Here is a 17,535-nt window from a genome sequence, read left to right on the forward strand (position 1 = left end):
AACTCAGCTTGAAAATTTCACCACAAGCTCAGACAAGAGCGTGTATTTATTTTTATTTAGTAAAAATTTCCTTCCCCTGTTTGGAGAATGAGGTGTGAATTTATTTTAATCCAATATATTTGCCCCTGAGGCTGTGTTTAGTTATTAAGTTCACGCTTTTGGATAACAGGCTCATGCAAGTTTGTCAATCTTTGGCTTTAATTGTCAACATCTCTTCGCTTTTCAGTTCCCATTATGATAATAAATAAACAGACAAATAATTAACAACGGAGCTTTGGCGACAATGACGATTAATTAACATAGTAATTCTCTTGAATGAGATCAAAGGGAATCAGATAAATATTCTGATTAATCCGGTTTTTGAATGGAGCAAAATATTTGCTTGCCATATGTGTGTGCGTGTGTGTGTGTGTGTGTGTGTGTGTGTGTCCGTTAGAAGAATGGAGTGAAGTGTATGGTGTCACTTCAATGTTAAACAACAATGGTTTTGATCATTTCTTGCAATTTACTTGATCTGGTTGCGTGATAATTGACTTCTCCAGGTTGGTTGTCCTTGGAGACCCTGTTCATAACAAAAACAATCCTTTTTCATAAATTTATCAGATTAAGTTAGATTTAGATATTATTAGGTTTTAATTGAAAATAACTCTCTCAAAAGCATGTTTTACATTCACATGGATTGGAACTTAAGATTTTGCACCTAGGTGAGTATAGCTCTTCCCATTAGAATAGGCACTTGCTTGTTGATAGCAATGTTTTTTTTAATTGAAAAAAGATAACATTTTTCACAAATCTGTTATTTATTAGATTATATACCAAAAAATATTAAAATATCATCAACAGGGATGGATCTAATAAGAGTGGCTAGTTTGCTTCACAACATAACGAACCAAGGTTCAAATTTTTACTGAAAGAAGTGTCTATATTTAATGCTTAATCTTGTTTTGAATAAGATTGCTTCTAATAGCTCTACCTTTTTATTTAGTCTTCAATATTTTGATGGTTCAATTTAAGATTTTGCCTCATGATTCTTCTTTATAGGAATCACTCTTAAGTTTCTCTCACCTAGCAATTCATCCCTTCAAGAATTACTCTCAAATTTTTTTCATATAGTGATTCATCCCTCTGATAATCATTCATGAGTTTCCTACTCAATGATTCATTTCTTTGATAATCACTCTCAAATTTTGTACCTGATGATTCATCATTCGAGAATCATTTTAAGATGTTGTTTGGTAGTGATTTATGATTCATGCATAAGATAATTAATCAGCTCGAGTTTATGTTTGCTTTCTTTGAGGCCTTTCTCTATTATACATTCTTCCACCTTTCTCCTATGACTTCCTTTATCCCAAAAATAAAAAATCATACTAGTTTGAAACTTTCAATATCCATAATTTTCAACTTGTTTTTTGATGGAAAGGAAAACCAAATTAAAGCAATGAAACTATGGACATCTAATGGTCTGAACGGCTCTGCGTTTGGGCACCCTTCGTCAAAATGGTTCCTAAATTATAGAAATGCCGGTGCAGGCTTTTTATTTACAAGGTTATAGATCCACACAAATATCATACCGTGGTGATCAAATACAGAAAGCCCACTCGAGTTTGCGGTCACTAAAAATGATATAAAAACTAGTCATTATTATTGCAATATTTTATTAGTTTAAATTCTTAAATTAATTTAGCCATGCCCCGAAAATGGTAGGATTGACAAATCAAAGGGGATGACATCTTACCTAAAATCTAGAAGCAATACAGAAACATGCAACAAGCGAGCAGAAAGAAATTGTGTGATGTGGAAATTCCCGTATTGACCCCACTCTTCGTCTATAAATAAATTCGCCTCAAATCAATCAACTCAAAACTTGCAAGATTAATAGTAAAAATTTTCACACCCATGGGTCTTTCTCTACTCGCCACCAAACGTCGCATCCTTCACCAACTACCAACTCTAGTTTAGAATTTTCTCGTTTCTTTACTGATATTGTGAGCGCCCTTGATAGAGACTACCACCGCGTTATCTTAATAATTAGTCTCTGCTCAAAATATTGTCAACCTAACCCCATAAAATAAAGACGAAAATGTAATATTATTATGCTTTAATTTGCCGTGCATGCATATGCCATCTCGAGTTTGAACGTGAATCTCTTTTTAAGGATTTGTGTGTTGTAACTAATTATCATGATGAAGTGTTCTCTTTTTAATTAAGCAAGTAGATGGAATTGTAGACAATTGTTTCGTAAAATCTAATTAATAGATTAAACGGGGATATAATGTATGTAAGAAAGGAAAACACACACACACAAGATAGAGTTGCCTACTTGATTTTGCCATAGTCATTAAGTTACAATGAGTTAGTCAAACCAAGTCTTCCTCTCTATATGTTTTTGGAATTATGCAACTTTAATTTTAATGAAAAATACACATTAAGTTAGGGTTAAAGAGGGACCTAACATGTTTAATAATTTTTAATAGGCCCATCCACTGCAAGATTTAGTAAGGTTAAGTCACCAATACCTTAACTACTAACTACATACTCAATAGATCACCGTTGTGTGTCTAGCCAATCAAATACATAATTAGGCTTTAATATTCAATGAACCACCGGTTAACCCATTTTAACAAATAAATAAGATAATTAATATGAACCTACACATAAATTTCTACCATTTTTAACAACAAAGTTTGATGGACAGTGTAACAATATTTTTTTAATAAAAATAATAATATTAATTTATTTATGAACTTCCATTTAGGGGTGAGCATTTGGTCGATTCGATTTTAATTTTTCTAAAACCAATCGATCGAATTATATAAAAAATTTAGATTGAATCGAAATACATAATCAAGTTGAATTATAATGGTTCAATTCGATCGGTCTATTTTGTTCATGGGCTTTGATTTGGGTCTATGGAATCTAATTGTTCATATCTTCTTCTATCCAATTTTTCCCTTGATGTTAAAAGCCCAACAAAAAAAAATAGCAGTCTTATACAATAATTTATGAGAAAATTAATGAACCTCAGTACTATTGCATTAAAAATTAAATTGTAGAAATAAAAAATTAGAACATCACATTAAATAAAAAATATTACAATTGCAAGTGGTAAAAAGACGTTTCTTATTCACCTAGATGAGAATTTATTCACATTTAAAAAAAATAAAAAAATACGTATAATTTGGTTGGTTTGGTTTATTTAGTTCAAGAATTTCCAGACCAAATTGAACCGATCAATTGAAAAAAAAATTAAAGAAAACTAAATAGACTGATTCTAATAAAATTTAATTCGATTTGATTATGCTCACCCCTACTTCTATCCATTTGTCAACAAGTGAAGCAACCCTATACAACGATCCAAATTGATAGTTCTCAGTCTTTAGGCATCTATAAGTATGGTTGTGGATATAACCTGAAACCTAGTTTGACCTACCCTAACTCGGTCCAGTGGTCCAACTCGATGAATAAAAAGCAGCCCAATAAGAAGATTGGGTTGATCAAACCGAGTTGACTATCCAGGTTAGATTGGGCTAAGGACAAACCCTTCTCACTATTTGGACATAGTCCACTATTTTTAATACAAGTTTATTATTTGTTTATTATATATGTGCTTGTAATGCTTTGTATAGAATGTGTTTAAAAAGTAGTTCAATTTATAATGGGCTTCATAAAAAACCCTAAGCCCGTATATCATTAGACCCCTCTCCTATTTTCATGTTCCATTCCATTTTCTCTATTATTTTGTTGGGTCCTTAGTTGTCACTGTGTTCCTCTCTGATCTCTATTGTTTTGTTCCAACTTTCCCCCTTTCTTTGTTAGTTACATCTCTTCATCAATCTTCAATGACTTCTTCTTCTTCCTCTAATTCTCTTGATTTCATGGTTTGTTATCAGCCTTGTAACATCCTCATATTTACAAATCAATTTTTCACAAATTATTAATTCAACAAATCATTTTTTTTTCATTGAACCATTATTATACCCTTATCATAGTAGAAAATTTTCTACCATGATACATCCAAGATAATATGCCACAAGTCTTAAAATATCTTAAAAAGCAATTAGAACCATGAGGGACAGACAGGATCCTCATGACATGATATTTAAATCAGGTCATGAATCAAGAGGGACAAACATAATCTTCTTGGTCATATAAATGCATTTAATACAAAGGATTAGAGTTTACATATTGTCAAAATAAGAAATGTCCTAAGTTGACACAAGATACATTGCATAATATAAAATAGGAGACAACGTAAAAGATGGTGTCTCATACACCAAAGTTACGCCTTTGGTGCTTTCTCGGCCGGACTCGCTCCTGTAAAAATGTTAACCATGGGGAATGAGACTTAAAAGTCCCAGTAACCAAAAATTAATATGTAATGATATATGCGAATGTAACTAATCATGCGATTGCTAAGTGGGCACACAAAACATTTAACAGAACAATATTTTCAAACAAACCGAACAAGTATTTAATTTGCATGACTGCACCTTATATCCTTCTTTCGCCATACTCGGACGCCAAATCACCCGGCCAAAGGTGAGTTGGACCAAGCGATACGCCACTCATTGGGTCCAATGAGGGCTTACCATGTGGTAATAATTAACCGAATAGAAATTCTTATTAACATCATATATTAAAATACCCTGACAAGTCATGCATTATTCAAATATCCAAACAGAAATATATCCGAATAATAATATCTCATCATGATAAACAAAAATAAATTTTTAACCCACTTGGTAATAATTTCAAACAAGTATATAAAAGTATTTATTTTTAATAATTCATAATTTTTTCAAACAATAAGACAACACATAACCATTCACAAACACACTCATCACAACACATTAATAATGGTTACCTTGTGTCTTGAATAACAAGTTTCCCTTTACAATTTCTCTTTCACCACTATCTTTGTTAACACAATCTACATAGTTATTTCATAATACTATATATTAATTTTACATTAAAATAAATAACTCTAATTTAAAGAGTTAGAAAGTCTTAGACTTAAAATTCATATTAACACTAATTTAAGATTTATGCCTCATTTAACTTTTCAAATTCTTTTTCTAAAATTCTTATACCTTAATAAACTATATTTAAATCTCAAATCACTTCTAGTATCACAATTTCATCCATTTATATTCTAAAAATCTATCTAAAAATAAATTAAAAATTTTAAAAATTAACTTGAAGCCTCAAATCATCTTTCTATAGCCTCAAAAATACATATTCATACTTAAATAAATATTTAATAATCAGATATTCATCCCTATATCTCAGATTCAACATAAATTCAACTATATAGATCTGGAGTTTAACTCAAAAATTCTTAAACATGAGTTTCAACCTCAAAAAAATATTCTATAATATTTATTATACCTCTAAGAACTTCAACCCATATTTTTAATCAATCATATCATCAGATTAACTATCCTATAGAAAATTCTAATCAGAATATTTACTCTATCCTACAAAATAATCATATCACTAGAAAGCTAATATTATTTAGAAAATAACTATAAAATTAATTTTATAATTAAATAAATTTTTAAATGCTAATTTAAATAGGAAAGTTGGAGCATACCTGAAGAAAAAGAAAATAATCCCCCCTTGCGAGAACATGCCGAGCAACGTGAGAGAAAGAGAGAAAAATAATATAAAAATGTGATTGTGAGTCCCACAATTATATTAAAAAAAACTATAGGTTTAAATTTAATTATTCAAACTTTTGGGCCATTACTTGCAATTTTCACAAATTACATTTTGGGCCATTAGTTACAATTTTCACAAATTATAAAAACTTTTCTTTTGCTTCCTCCTACGTCTCCTCACCTGTGCCTCCTCATTTTATATGTGAGGAGGCGCCTCACCTTCCCACATCTAATCGATGTGGGACTTCTACAATCCCTCTTTTTTTTTTACTTTTTTTTCTTTTTTTTAATTCACACACACACATAATTTTTTTAATTTTAAATCTTAAAATTACATCTTAACAAATTATTTCTTATATAATTTTAAACATAAGTTTTTAATACATAATTAAATGTCTAACCATATTATTATTTTTGAATAACTTTAAATAATATAAATTTCTATTATTATCATTTTTTTATCCTCAAAACCTAAATTTCACAATTTTTTTATTATATAAAAATCAGGATATTACAAGTCTTGGGGCAAAATTTCTTGGGCTCTTTGATGCTTGAATCTTGATGTATTATTTTGTTATCTTTGTGTCTTTATTTTGTGGATCCTATTGTATCATTTTACTATTGGGTATTATAAATTTTTCATCTTTCTTCGTGTGTTTGATTTGATTTCTTCAGTCATTCTCTATGTTTTTTCACCAACTAAAAAAATAAGTCTACTAGACTAGTGTCTAACTCGACAAACTAGGTCCCTAATTGGGTAGGACCAGTCCTCAGACCATAATTTCAAAACTAGCCTAAAATTAGACCAAACTTTGACTTGAGGGTGAACCTAATCTAACCCGATCTTTGTGTAGCCCATAGGATAGGGAAACATATGTACTCATCCTCTTAAAAAAATAAAAAGAAATAAAAATGGAAAAACAAGGAAGATATATCATTGTTGGACTTGATTTTACTACTCGTGCGATGCGAGGGGAGACAATTATTAATAGTTTATTAAATTATGAACAAAATTTATTTTTTTTATAAAAGTTGTATTAAAGGAAGATCTAAAAGACAATGAAACCAAAATTGTCAACATAAAACCATAAAAAACTTGTAGGGACATGCGGGCATAGCAACAATTACGTACAGAAGTCTTAATTGCATCAAATAATATTGTAAGTAAGTATGTACATAAGTCTTAATTGCATCAAATAACATTGTAGCTATGGGCATAGCAACAATTAAATCTTGTTTAAGAACAAATACCCTCATCTCATCCCTTTACTTTCTATGCACCAATATTACCTCTTCAATTTAATCAAAAATAAAATCTCCATAGACCCCAAAACGAACATTATTCAAGCATTTACTTCCCATATAATGCATGAAAAGGTTAGAGTTACATAGGGATCAAATATTTATTGAAAGGTTGATGTTTATTATGATTAATAATAAAATTTTGTTTTAAGAGTTGCAGGGCAATAAAACTTGACAACTTTATCTTAATCAAGCTGAGATTCATACTCTAAAAAACTTTGAGACACATATTAGAATGAGTCTTGTAACAATTAATTGATTTTCATATCACATTCTCTTTGACCTTTGATGAGGTGTAATTTTTCCTATATAATCAAATATATAGAAGCCACACTATTTGTTCAATCTCATTAGTGGAACAAATGAGTGAACTTGGATGTATATGATGTACAATAGCCAAATACTCCATCACGATCACTTACTCTTCACATCTAGACCAAAAATCTCTCTTGATATCCTTTTTCTTTCATTCTTAGATACATGATCAAGACTTTACTACCCGTGAAGGAAGATTTAAAAAAATTGTAACTAATTGGATATGAAGTTATATATTTTTAAATTCAACTTTCAAATATCATGGCCATCAAGAGAGAAATTAATTTAATTCAGATTATAATAATAAATACTCTACCCACCCCAAATTACAAAACATTTTTAGGGAGATTTGACGTTTCAAAGAATGACTACACAATTGAAAAAACAATTATTTAAGAGAAGCTGTGGTGAAAGCACGCAACATGCAACCTTAGGCAAGATAAAGTTATAGAACTATTTGATTTTAATATTTTATTTGAATATATGATTTACACAATTTTTTTTCACTGAGCAAGGTAAGGCAAGTCACTCCAAACTTAAATAAGTGTATACATATAAATATACCATAATCTAGCCCAAAATGATCAAAAAGATAATGTTCACAAATGCAGCCCAAAAAATGCACAATAGTTTCTGCATTAAAGCGATACAACCTCCTGCTTTTGTCTTCTTTTAAAATGCAAGAAAGTGGGATTCTTATATTTTTCTTACATCCACTGCAGCTATTTTGAAATTTTCAATCTCTTCAAATAAGAAGCAAAACTAATCGTAAGCTATTAAATCTGAAAAATTGATGGCAACAAAAATATAACTTGCAATAAGCTAGGGTCTAGATATTGAAATAATAGTTCAAAGTTATATAATAAAGTAGAGCAACAAAAATAAGATTTAGAAGTAATTGGCTTTCCAACTTTAGCAAGGTGAGAATATTATATAGATAAAGGAAATAACTCTCTTGACAAATAAAAAAAGTTTATTGAGATTTCAACCATTACACTAAATGTTGGGGTTGACCATGCATTTTAAAATATTCCAAAAAAACAAAGACGTATAAATTGACTATGCAAACTGAATCTAGTTATCAATAAAAATGAAGCGCTTTCAACTGTCCTGGCTACAGAATGGAGGAAAAAAAAATTAAAAAATGAGGTGCTTTCAATTATCCCTGCTGCTAGCAAGAAATAAATAATGAATCAAAACTTTTCTACAAGATATTGTTGTCTGTAGTTTAAACCAAAAAAAAAAAAATACTGAATTAGCAGAGGCAAGGATAATACATCAAACAAAATAAATCAAAACGCATCTCCCTTTAAACAAAGAAAAAAAAGTCAAATGGAAATTGAAAGGAAAATGTAGAACCAAAATCGAAACAACTAGGATGGCGGAGTGATTTCCGACAGCGTCGCAATGAACGTTGAGATTGTTCCAAAAATTTATTTCATTTCTTTTCCTGAATTTTTCCATCCGCTCATTCTTACTGATTCATCTGTGGAGAAGCAGAAGACTGCGGAGAAGGAGAAGAAATCGATCATGAAGCGAGAGATAGTAAAGCTAAGAATAAACTAATGAAGAAGAAACAGGGGAAAGAACTTATAGACATGAAAGAGGGAGAGAGTAGAGAGACGGGTGAGACGACGACAAAAAAAGAAAAATGCATTCCTTTGTAGTTCATAGATGAGATGACTCCGCAAGGGTTGCTCAAGTGTCAAAGAAGACGACTCAGCCACATTTTCTTTGACGACCGGACACTAAGATCTAGTGGTGGCGCAACTAAGATTGATAATGATGAGGAGCTCAGGGTTCCAGAAAGTTCCGAGAAAGAAGTGACAAATGAAGATGAAGGAGGGAAAGGAACGGATAAAAAAAGCAAGAAGAAGAGAAAGAGAGGAAAAGAGGTAGCCGAGTGCAGCAGTCATCCATCACGGGACTGAAACAATGACTATAGTCTATATGGTTCTGAGAAGAGGGAAGATGGAAATGAAATAGTTTTACGGACAAAATTGTTTTAGGCCTGGGAATTGACAAGTGAAATCACGAAGAAAGAATAAAAAAAAGCAAGGGATGCCTCAAGGAATCAAAGACAAGCCGGTACGATTTTCGTGCAAGAATGCATATAACAGGAAAAATAAAATTCCAAAGCAAAGCCAATTGCTGACCTTTTTAGTGCAACAATGCTTGTACATGTGGGAAAAACTTATCGTGGAAGTGCCAATTTTTGGTGCGACAGAGATGGACCGAGAAGATAAAAATGGATTAAAAAATTGGGCTTATTGGGCTCTCTCTAACCAGCTTATTAGACCTGGGATGCCAACCCATTTTCGTTGGAAATAAAGTAAAAAAAAAAAAACATTGGAACAGTTATAGTTGACATGTGGCATTCATTTTGGCTAGAGGACAAAATAAGTATAAAACCAACAAGTTACTACAGTATGGGCAATTGTTAAGTTATTAGTGATGTATTGATATTGATGCATGTGTTAGTTCAATTGTCTACATAGGATAGGACATCCAATTATTTGATCCAGAGTAGCAAGAACTCTGCCTTTTTTTTAAAAAATAAATAAATTACACATATCAATTACTTATTTCGGGGGTTGTGAATGCAACACCACGTTTAGATTCGGATCCTCTCAGATTGAAACCAGTTGGAAAAATTAAACCATCATACAATGATCTAATGGTATTGATATTGAGGCATTTACGTTTTTTTTTTTTATCAAGAAATGATGATGATTTGATTTTTGATTTCTCTCCCTTACATTTTACCTTCACTTCAAATTTAACTATTCAAATTAAGTTTTAATGATACAGATTAATTTATATTTTAAAAAAGTAGTAAATTTAAGTTGTCTAATTTAATTTAATGATAAATATGTGTAGCAACTCTATTTGATAGTTAAAATATAAAAAAAAAAACAAGAACCTATTTGGCCTTGGAAATCTGACAGGCCTCTTCCAAGGGCAATGAGGGGCCAACAACAAACCAAATTCGGCCATCACTCTCATCATGTTCGGCAAGATTTTATTGCCCTTTACTCTTAAAAAAACAAAATGAGGTGTTTGAATGATTTTCTTTTCAAAACAAAATTTCAGGAGCCCTGATTAATTATGAAAGATATCTAAACACACTCATGATAAATCACATTATCTTACTTCCCTTAGTCACGTATGTTTTTTTTTTTTTTTCAGTACAAGGTAACAGATAAACTGTGAAAGTGAAAAATAAATTATGTCATATCAGAATATAAAATATTTCTATAACCTAGAAGTGAAATATAAAAAATCTTAAAATTTAAATTATCAACTGATGTGATAAACAATTAACATATTTATTAGCTTCTCTAAATACATGATCAAACGTGGCTGTCAAATGGAATTAAAAAAAAATAGTGTTTGGGTGATTTTCTTTTCAAAACAAAATTTCTAAACACACTCATGATAAATCAAATCACCCTCCCTCCCAGTATAGTTCCCTCGTCTTTTTTCTTTTTTTTTAGTGTAAAGTCACAGATAAATTGTGTGAGTGAAAAACAAATCATGTCATGTCAAAATACAAAAGGTTTATGCACCCTGCAGCAAAATATGAAAAATTTTAACATCTAAGTTATCATTAAAAAATTAATGCATCAACCAATTAACAAATTTATTAATTTCTCTAAACACATAATCAAAAGCAATCATTTAATTTTTTATAATAAAATTCTAGAATCTGTTGATGTTTTTTGTAAGAGAGTGACTATAAGAGGAAAAAAAAACCATGCTAAATGAGCATGAGAGCTTCAAAAGAGTTAAAATTAATGAATTTGATATTCTAATGTATAGTTAAACCTTTAGAAATACTCATAAGTTGAGTAGCACAGGGTGATAGCGGGCTGCCAATAATTCACGTCACGTTCTTATGGTTGATTTGCAGGCTGCCACTAACAATTACAAGTAATTTACAACCCCTTATTTTTTGTTTTTGAACAATTACATTATATTCAAAGGTCTGAAATTGGATTTTAGACCTTAACCTGTGCTATGTCAGCTCTTATCATCTATTTCTTTTTGTTCGGTGACATACCTACCTTGTTTTAAAACAAAATTACAGGACCTCATTTAAATGTTTGGACATGGATCAACCTTTTTTTGGTATACGATAAAAAAATATTTTTATCTCTAATCGATGAACGAGTGAGCTTGATTTAATATTTTAAAATAAAAGATCATATACTATCCTTTTTTATCTTCAACAATATTAATATCAATATTAGTATAAAATAGAAAAATTTTAACCAGCCATAATATTAATGAAATTGTAAACTTTGTGGCGTGTTTTTTAGAGTATGTTAGTTTCAGCTTATTTTATAAAAAAAATTAGTTATTTTATTGAAATAATTATTTTGGAAGTTTTTATAATATTTGTTTAAATTTTTAAAAATAATCAGATCTCAAAATAATATAAATGGAAGAGAATGTTTTAAAAAAGCGAGATTCTCAGATATATCATTAAAAATTAAAATAATTAAATAATAAATTATTTTTATAAAACAAAAATTAAATGAGATATCATAAAATTTAAAAATAATTAACTAATATTATTATAACTAAATATAAAATAATGTCTACTTTTTTAAAAATCTCTACAAAATAATCCCTTTTTATAGAGTCTCTAAAGTATTTAAAAAATAACTTATTTTTTAATTTTAACAGATGGTTCCTTAAGCTTCCTCATGATTCATGAGCCATCATGTAATTTTTATGCTAGGTTTTAATATACATTATATATATATATATATATATATATATATATTCATTTTTTAATAGATAATGGAAAATTGACTTAGCCATACTCGCTTAAGTTTTTTTCCATGATTTTTTTATTGAAAAGAAATCACTTTCAAAAATACATTTTTTAAGATTTTTAAAATAACCAGAATATGATATAAAAATCTTGAAAGCTATTTTGAACGGTTATAAAAATAATTATATTAATGTGCAAATCTGTCCCAAATTTTTTTTAATGCAATTGATATCCTTAAATATTTAAATATATAATATTACCCCTAACATTTAACATTTTTTAAAGTGATACAATATCACCTTAAGATGACAGAAGCAAAATATTGGCTATTAATTGACTTCCTGGACTAATGTCACAACCCCATTCGACATCCAATTTACATTATTTTCCTTTTAGAAAATAGTTTTGACGTTTCCTCACCTTGTGGCTGCCAAATTCTACACTTGTCCCTCATGCTTGCCACCTGATTCTTTATGTGACTTGACTCCAGTGGCAACGTCCGGCATGATGTTCTCTAACAGAATGTTCGAAAGGATTTCGACGAGGCCTGCTTTGATATTCTTCAACAATTGAACAAGTGACCCCTGTTCGTTTGCTCTTCCAAGCTCAAATTCAAGAAACAACAAATACCTAGCAAATTAAGAAACAACATTGAGAAAAACAACAACAATGCTCATCATTTTCCTTTCTGGATTAATTGTAATTGAAGGACCCAAGTTAAGAAACAACAATGCTACCGACCTCTCATCCATCTTAGAAGTAAAATCTAGTCACTTGACCAAGATTTACTTGGAAGAACATGGAAAATTCATCATAAATCAGACCTACAAGGAAAAAAATCTATTTCCAAAAACAAATGTCACTAATTGCAGTATTTTAGCAAGAAAAAACTAGGAAAAATGTGATGAACCCAATTTAATGCAGAGCATATCATTAAAGGAAGTGTAACACTCTAAAATTTCATATCAATTTTTCGCAAGTTTATAATTCATTAACTCAAACTAAATTTATTAAAAACTTACCATGATTGAGAAAGCCTATAATGGTAACAAAAAAAACTTATATTTTCAAAATACTGCTATGGTAATTAAAGAGTTATTATAATAGAAAAGACAAAGCCTAATTAATTAAAAATCCTACATAGTAGGAAAGAGTTTATTAGATAAATAAATTATTTTGCAAACAACCTCCCATGACAGACAAAATTTAACATCATAAATGAACTCTACCATGATCATTAGAATAACAATTATTATAAGTTGTACCTATTAGAAGAAAATGTGAAAGTGAAACCATTTGCATTAAAGGATCCCATAGAAGTAGCCAACGTTAAAAATCAAGTAATAGTTTTGAAATCAGAATTGAGCAGAGAAGCATGACTCCCAGGGTGGCAAAATCCCAAACAATTTCTAAGCACAAATTTTTGACATGACAATGTGACCCAATTGTACATCCTAATTGGAACAAGATAAATCTTATTGTTAACTCATAACACTTTTCAAACAATAAGTTATTTAATAATACCCTAGATGGATACGAACAATATTCACATTTAACACTTGACCTTTACCAGGAATAGTTCTAAGATGTACACTTGTTCACAACGTGGTCAATCTTTACAACTTTACCAAAATACCCAATAATTCCAAACAAATTTGACTATATCACGAATATCTCAAAAAGTAGTTAGGATCATGAGCGCCAGACAAAATCCTCATGGTCAACCATACAACTCAAATCTAAGGCCATGAGGGATAGATAGAATTATCATGACATAATATTCAAATCAAGTTAAGGGCTAAGAAGGACAGACATATTCATTTTGACATTATAGATGTAGGTAATAAAAAAATTAGAGTCCACGTGCTCTACAAAATAATATATGTCATGAGTTGGCATCATATGCATTGCATAAACTAAATAAAAAGGCAATACATAAAGTGGTGTCTTATACACCAAACTACGCCTTTAGTATTTTCTTGATCGAACTCATTCTTGTAAAAATTCTTAATCACAGAGAATGAAAATTAAAAGTACTAGTAATCATAGTTAATATGTAATGATGCATGCAGATACAATTGATCATGCTATTGCAAAGCGGGAATACACAAAACATTTATTCGAATAAATATTTAAATATATGACTACATCTTATATCTTCTCTTAAGCCATGCTTGAAAGTCAAATCACCAGGTTAAAGGTGAGCTGGAACAAGTTATATGCTACTTGTTAGGTGCAATAAGAGCTTTCCATATGGTAATAAATTATCCAGTCAAAAATTTCCTAACAATAGCAATACTTCAAATATCTTGACAAGTCATGTATATTTTAAACAACCAAACAAAAATATAACTAAACAATTTTCATGCTTTTAAATAATAATATCTCAACATATTACACATATATAATGTTAACCCACTTGACAATAATTTCGAACACACACATGCATACTTCCAAACCATTAAGATTTTCTAAACAACAAACAACACACAATTAATCATACACACATACCCCCATTACATATTAATAATGGTTACATTGTGTTGTGGATAACAAATTCCTCTTCTCAATACCACTTCCTCCACTATTTTAATCAATTGGTCTACACAATCATTACATCATATTACATATTAATTTCATATTGTAACAAATAAATAATTCTAAATTTGGAGTTAGGAAGTCTAGGCCTAATTCGTACTTAGTGTTAAATTAGGGTTAGTATCCTTCTTAACCCTTCTAAAAATTCTAACATCCTCTTATGCATATAAGCTCTAGTTAAACTTCAAATCAATCTCAATATCAATATTTCACCATTACATAACTTCAAAATTTGTCCAAAAATACCCTGAAAAATCAAAAATTGTCCTCAAGCATCAAATCATTATTATAATACCATAGAAACACTTGCTAGAGCTCTCTTCTGATTCTTCTCCTTTTTCATGTGTTTCTGTCTGAAAATAGAAATAGGAATGCATTTAAATTATCCTGTCCATGTATAGCTATGGTTAGTACAAGCTAGTCCGCGAGTAGATGAGCATTTAAATAAAATGCTGACATTTTACTCCCTATTTGTACATGGTCGAACCTTATGCTAAGCTTGTTTGTGTGAGGTCAACCTCCAAAAGCCCAATTTTACCCCTTTTGGGCCTAATCTGGCCTAATTACTTTTTTTGAACCCTATCTATCTCTTCTACTATGTTTTTGGCCTAATAAAACTCATAATTAATTGCTTAGACATATCATTATTCTCAAATAACCTCAAATGTGTTTTTATTCCTAAATTTCACTTTAAAGTAAATTTTAAATCATAATATCAAATCATCAAGTTCCTAATTTTTTACTTAATTAAAAGTCAGTATTTTATAGGAAGCACCCTTGATGACTCTAAGCAGCTTGAGGGCATTTTTTATGAACTTCTCGTAAGGTGTCGAGTGACATGTTGCATTATTTGCGTACATTTTAGAATGTATTTTTCCATTATTACATACTAGAGAACTCAATCCTTGTATATTTAGGCATTTCTATGCCTTTAGAATCAATTAGGGTTCATTCATAGTATAGGGGTATTTTGGTCATTTTAACAATTTTGGGTTATTAATTTAGTTTGTGTCATTTGTCTTTCTAAGATCAATAGAAAAATTTTGAGATTCAAATTCATTCTAAGTTACAAAGAGATATTAAAATATATAAGTCATAGGATTTTTCAAGATAAATGCATTAATACTAGGTTTTCATGTTTTATAACCCAGGACCTTAGAAATTATATTGTTTCTTATAATTAGCTTTGAGTTTTGTTTTGAAATTTTGCACACAGTTTTAGTCATTCTTGTATGTATAATTGTAGAAGCAAACAAGGATTTTGATAAAGATTAAATGACTAAAAGATTGGATTATAAGACAAACTACAAAGTAAGAAAACCCTAGAGTGACACATGTGTAAGAGTTAATTTAAAGAGCTTCTAATATGACTCGGTATTGAGAATTTCTACCAAGAAACCCTTAATCACCTTTTCATCATCATTTTAGAAGTGTTAGTGAGTTTTGATCAAGTACGAAAGCCTCCAAGAAGAGCTACAAGTGAACTTAAATTAAAGTAGCTTGATTAGTGGTCACATTCATAATTTAAATCCTTAACCAAGTTGGTTAGTTAATTTTAGATTTCTCCTTAGCTTTGATTACCTAGAACCCACTATATTTTACTTATTTTACACCCTCACATGCTGGTTAGGAAGGCTGGACATAAATCACAAGGCTTAATCACTCAAATCACATTTATTCCATCACACATTCCATACACTTCATAATTTTCCAGTTTTGAACATTGTCATCCCTCTCTCTATTTTCTTCATTCTCTTCACTTCCAACCATTACTCTCCTCTTCTCAATCAAGGTTTGAAGCTATGGAAGCCATTCAAGGAGGAGTCTCTACATGGATTATAAAGAGAACCACCATAAGTAACTAGATCTTCTCAAAGTTTTTCAAGGAGATGAAGCCTATTCTTGAGTTTTTCTAACTTTGCTTTTCATTTTATTTTTCTTATGATTCTTCTCATCTTTTTCTTTGATTCTTTCATTTGTGTTATTAATAATTCTATCTAGATCTTAGTTATTTCATCTTGGCCAAATTTCTTGTTTAAAGAAAAATAAAATATGTACTTGATTCTTAAACTAGTTGTACACTCTAAGTGTTTATATTTATGCCTCAAGGTTTTGATAAATAAATACATATTTTCATTTCAATCTCTTGCTATTTGGATGTGCATTAGCTATTATTTAGGTTTTAAATTTTGATTAATATCATAATCTTAATTGGTTTAAGGTATTAAACATGATCAAAGTCAGAGTAGGGCTAATTTCAAGAGTTAAGTCATAGATTAGCATAAGTCTTCTAGGTCAAGGTGTTTGTGAATTGGTTTAATCACTTGTGCCTAGTCTTAAAGGTCATTTAGGCATCTTCATGTGCCAATTGAAGTGCAAGGACCAAATTGAATTAAGTTAGGGAAATTAGGTTGGTGTAGGTGGATTCATTCCTTAAAGAGCTATTTTAAATGCTCGATTGAACTTTCCTCATTTTTCTTGTCACTTTATCAAAAATCCAAAATTATAAATACTCTAAACTCTCAATCTTACTTGAATTCTTCTCTACCATTAACTTGTCATGGTTTATAAATTGGTCTTAATTGCTATTGCTTGCTTTCATGGGATTAAAATGATTCAGGATATATTCTCTTTTACATTTTAATTTTTCTTTAAAAAGTTGACATGACTTAGGGATTTTTACCAGGCCTTAAAGCTTTATTTAATTGGTGGGGTCATCCTTGTTAATGAACGCCTATAGGAGATGAGTGAGATTCTTCAGGGTTTGATGATTATAGAGTTTTTGATAAGAGAAAATACTTGGAAAATAGAATGGCCTAATTTCCTTTTTTTTTGGGGGGGGGGGGGTGGTAATCCAGCAACCATGTGACTTTC

Source organism: Prosopis cineraria, unplaced genomic scaffold (genome assembly GCF_029017545.1).
Source record: "Prosopis cineraria cultivar Desert tree isolate PC_DT_omini unplaced genomic scaffold, ASM2901754v1 PC2, whole genome shotgun sequence".
In the NCBI taxonomy this organism is placed as follows: domain Eukaryota; kingdom Viridiplantae; phylum Streptophyta; class Magnoliopsida; order Fabales; family Fabaceae; genus Prosopis; species Prosopis cineraria.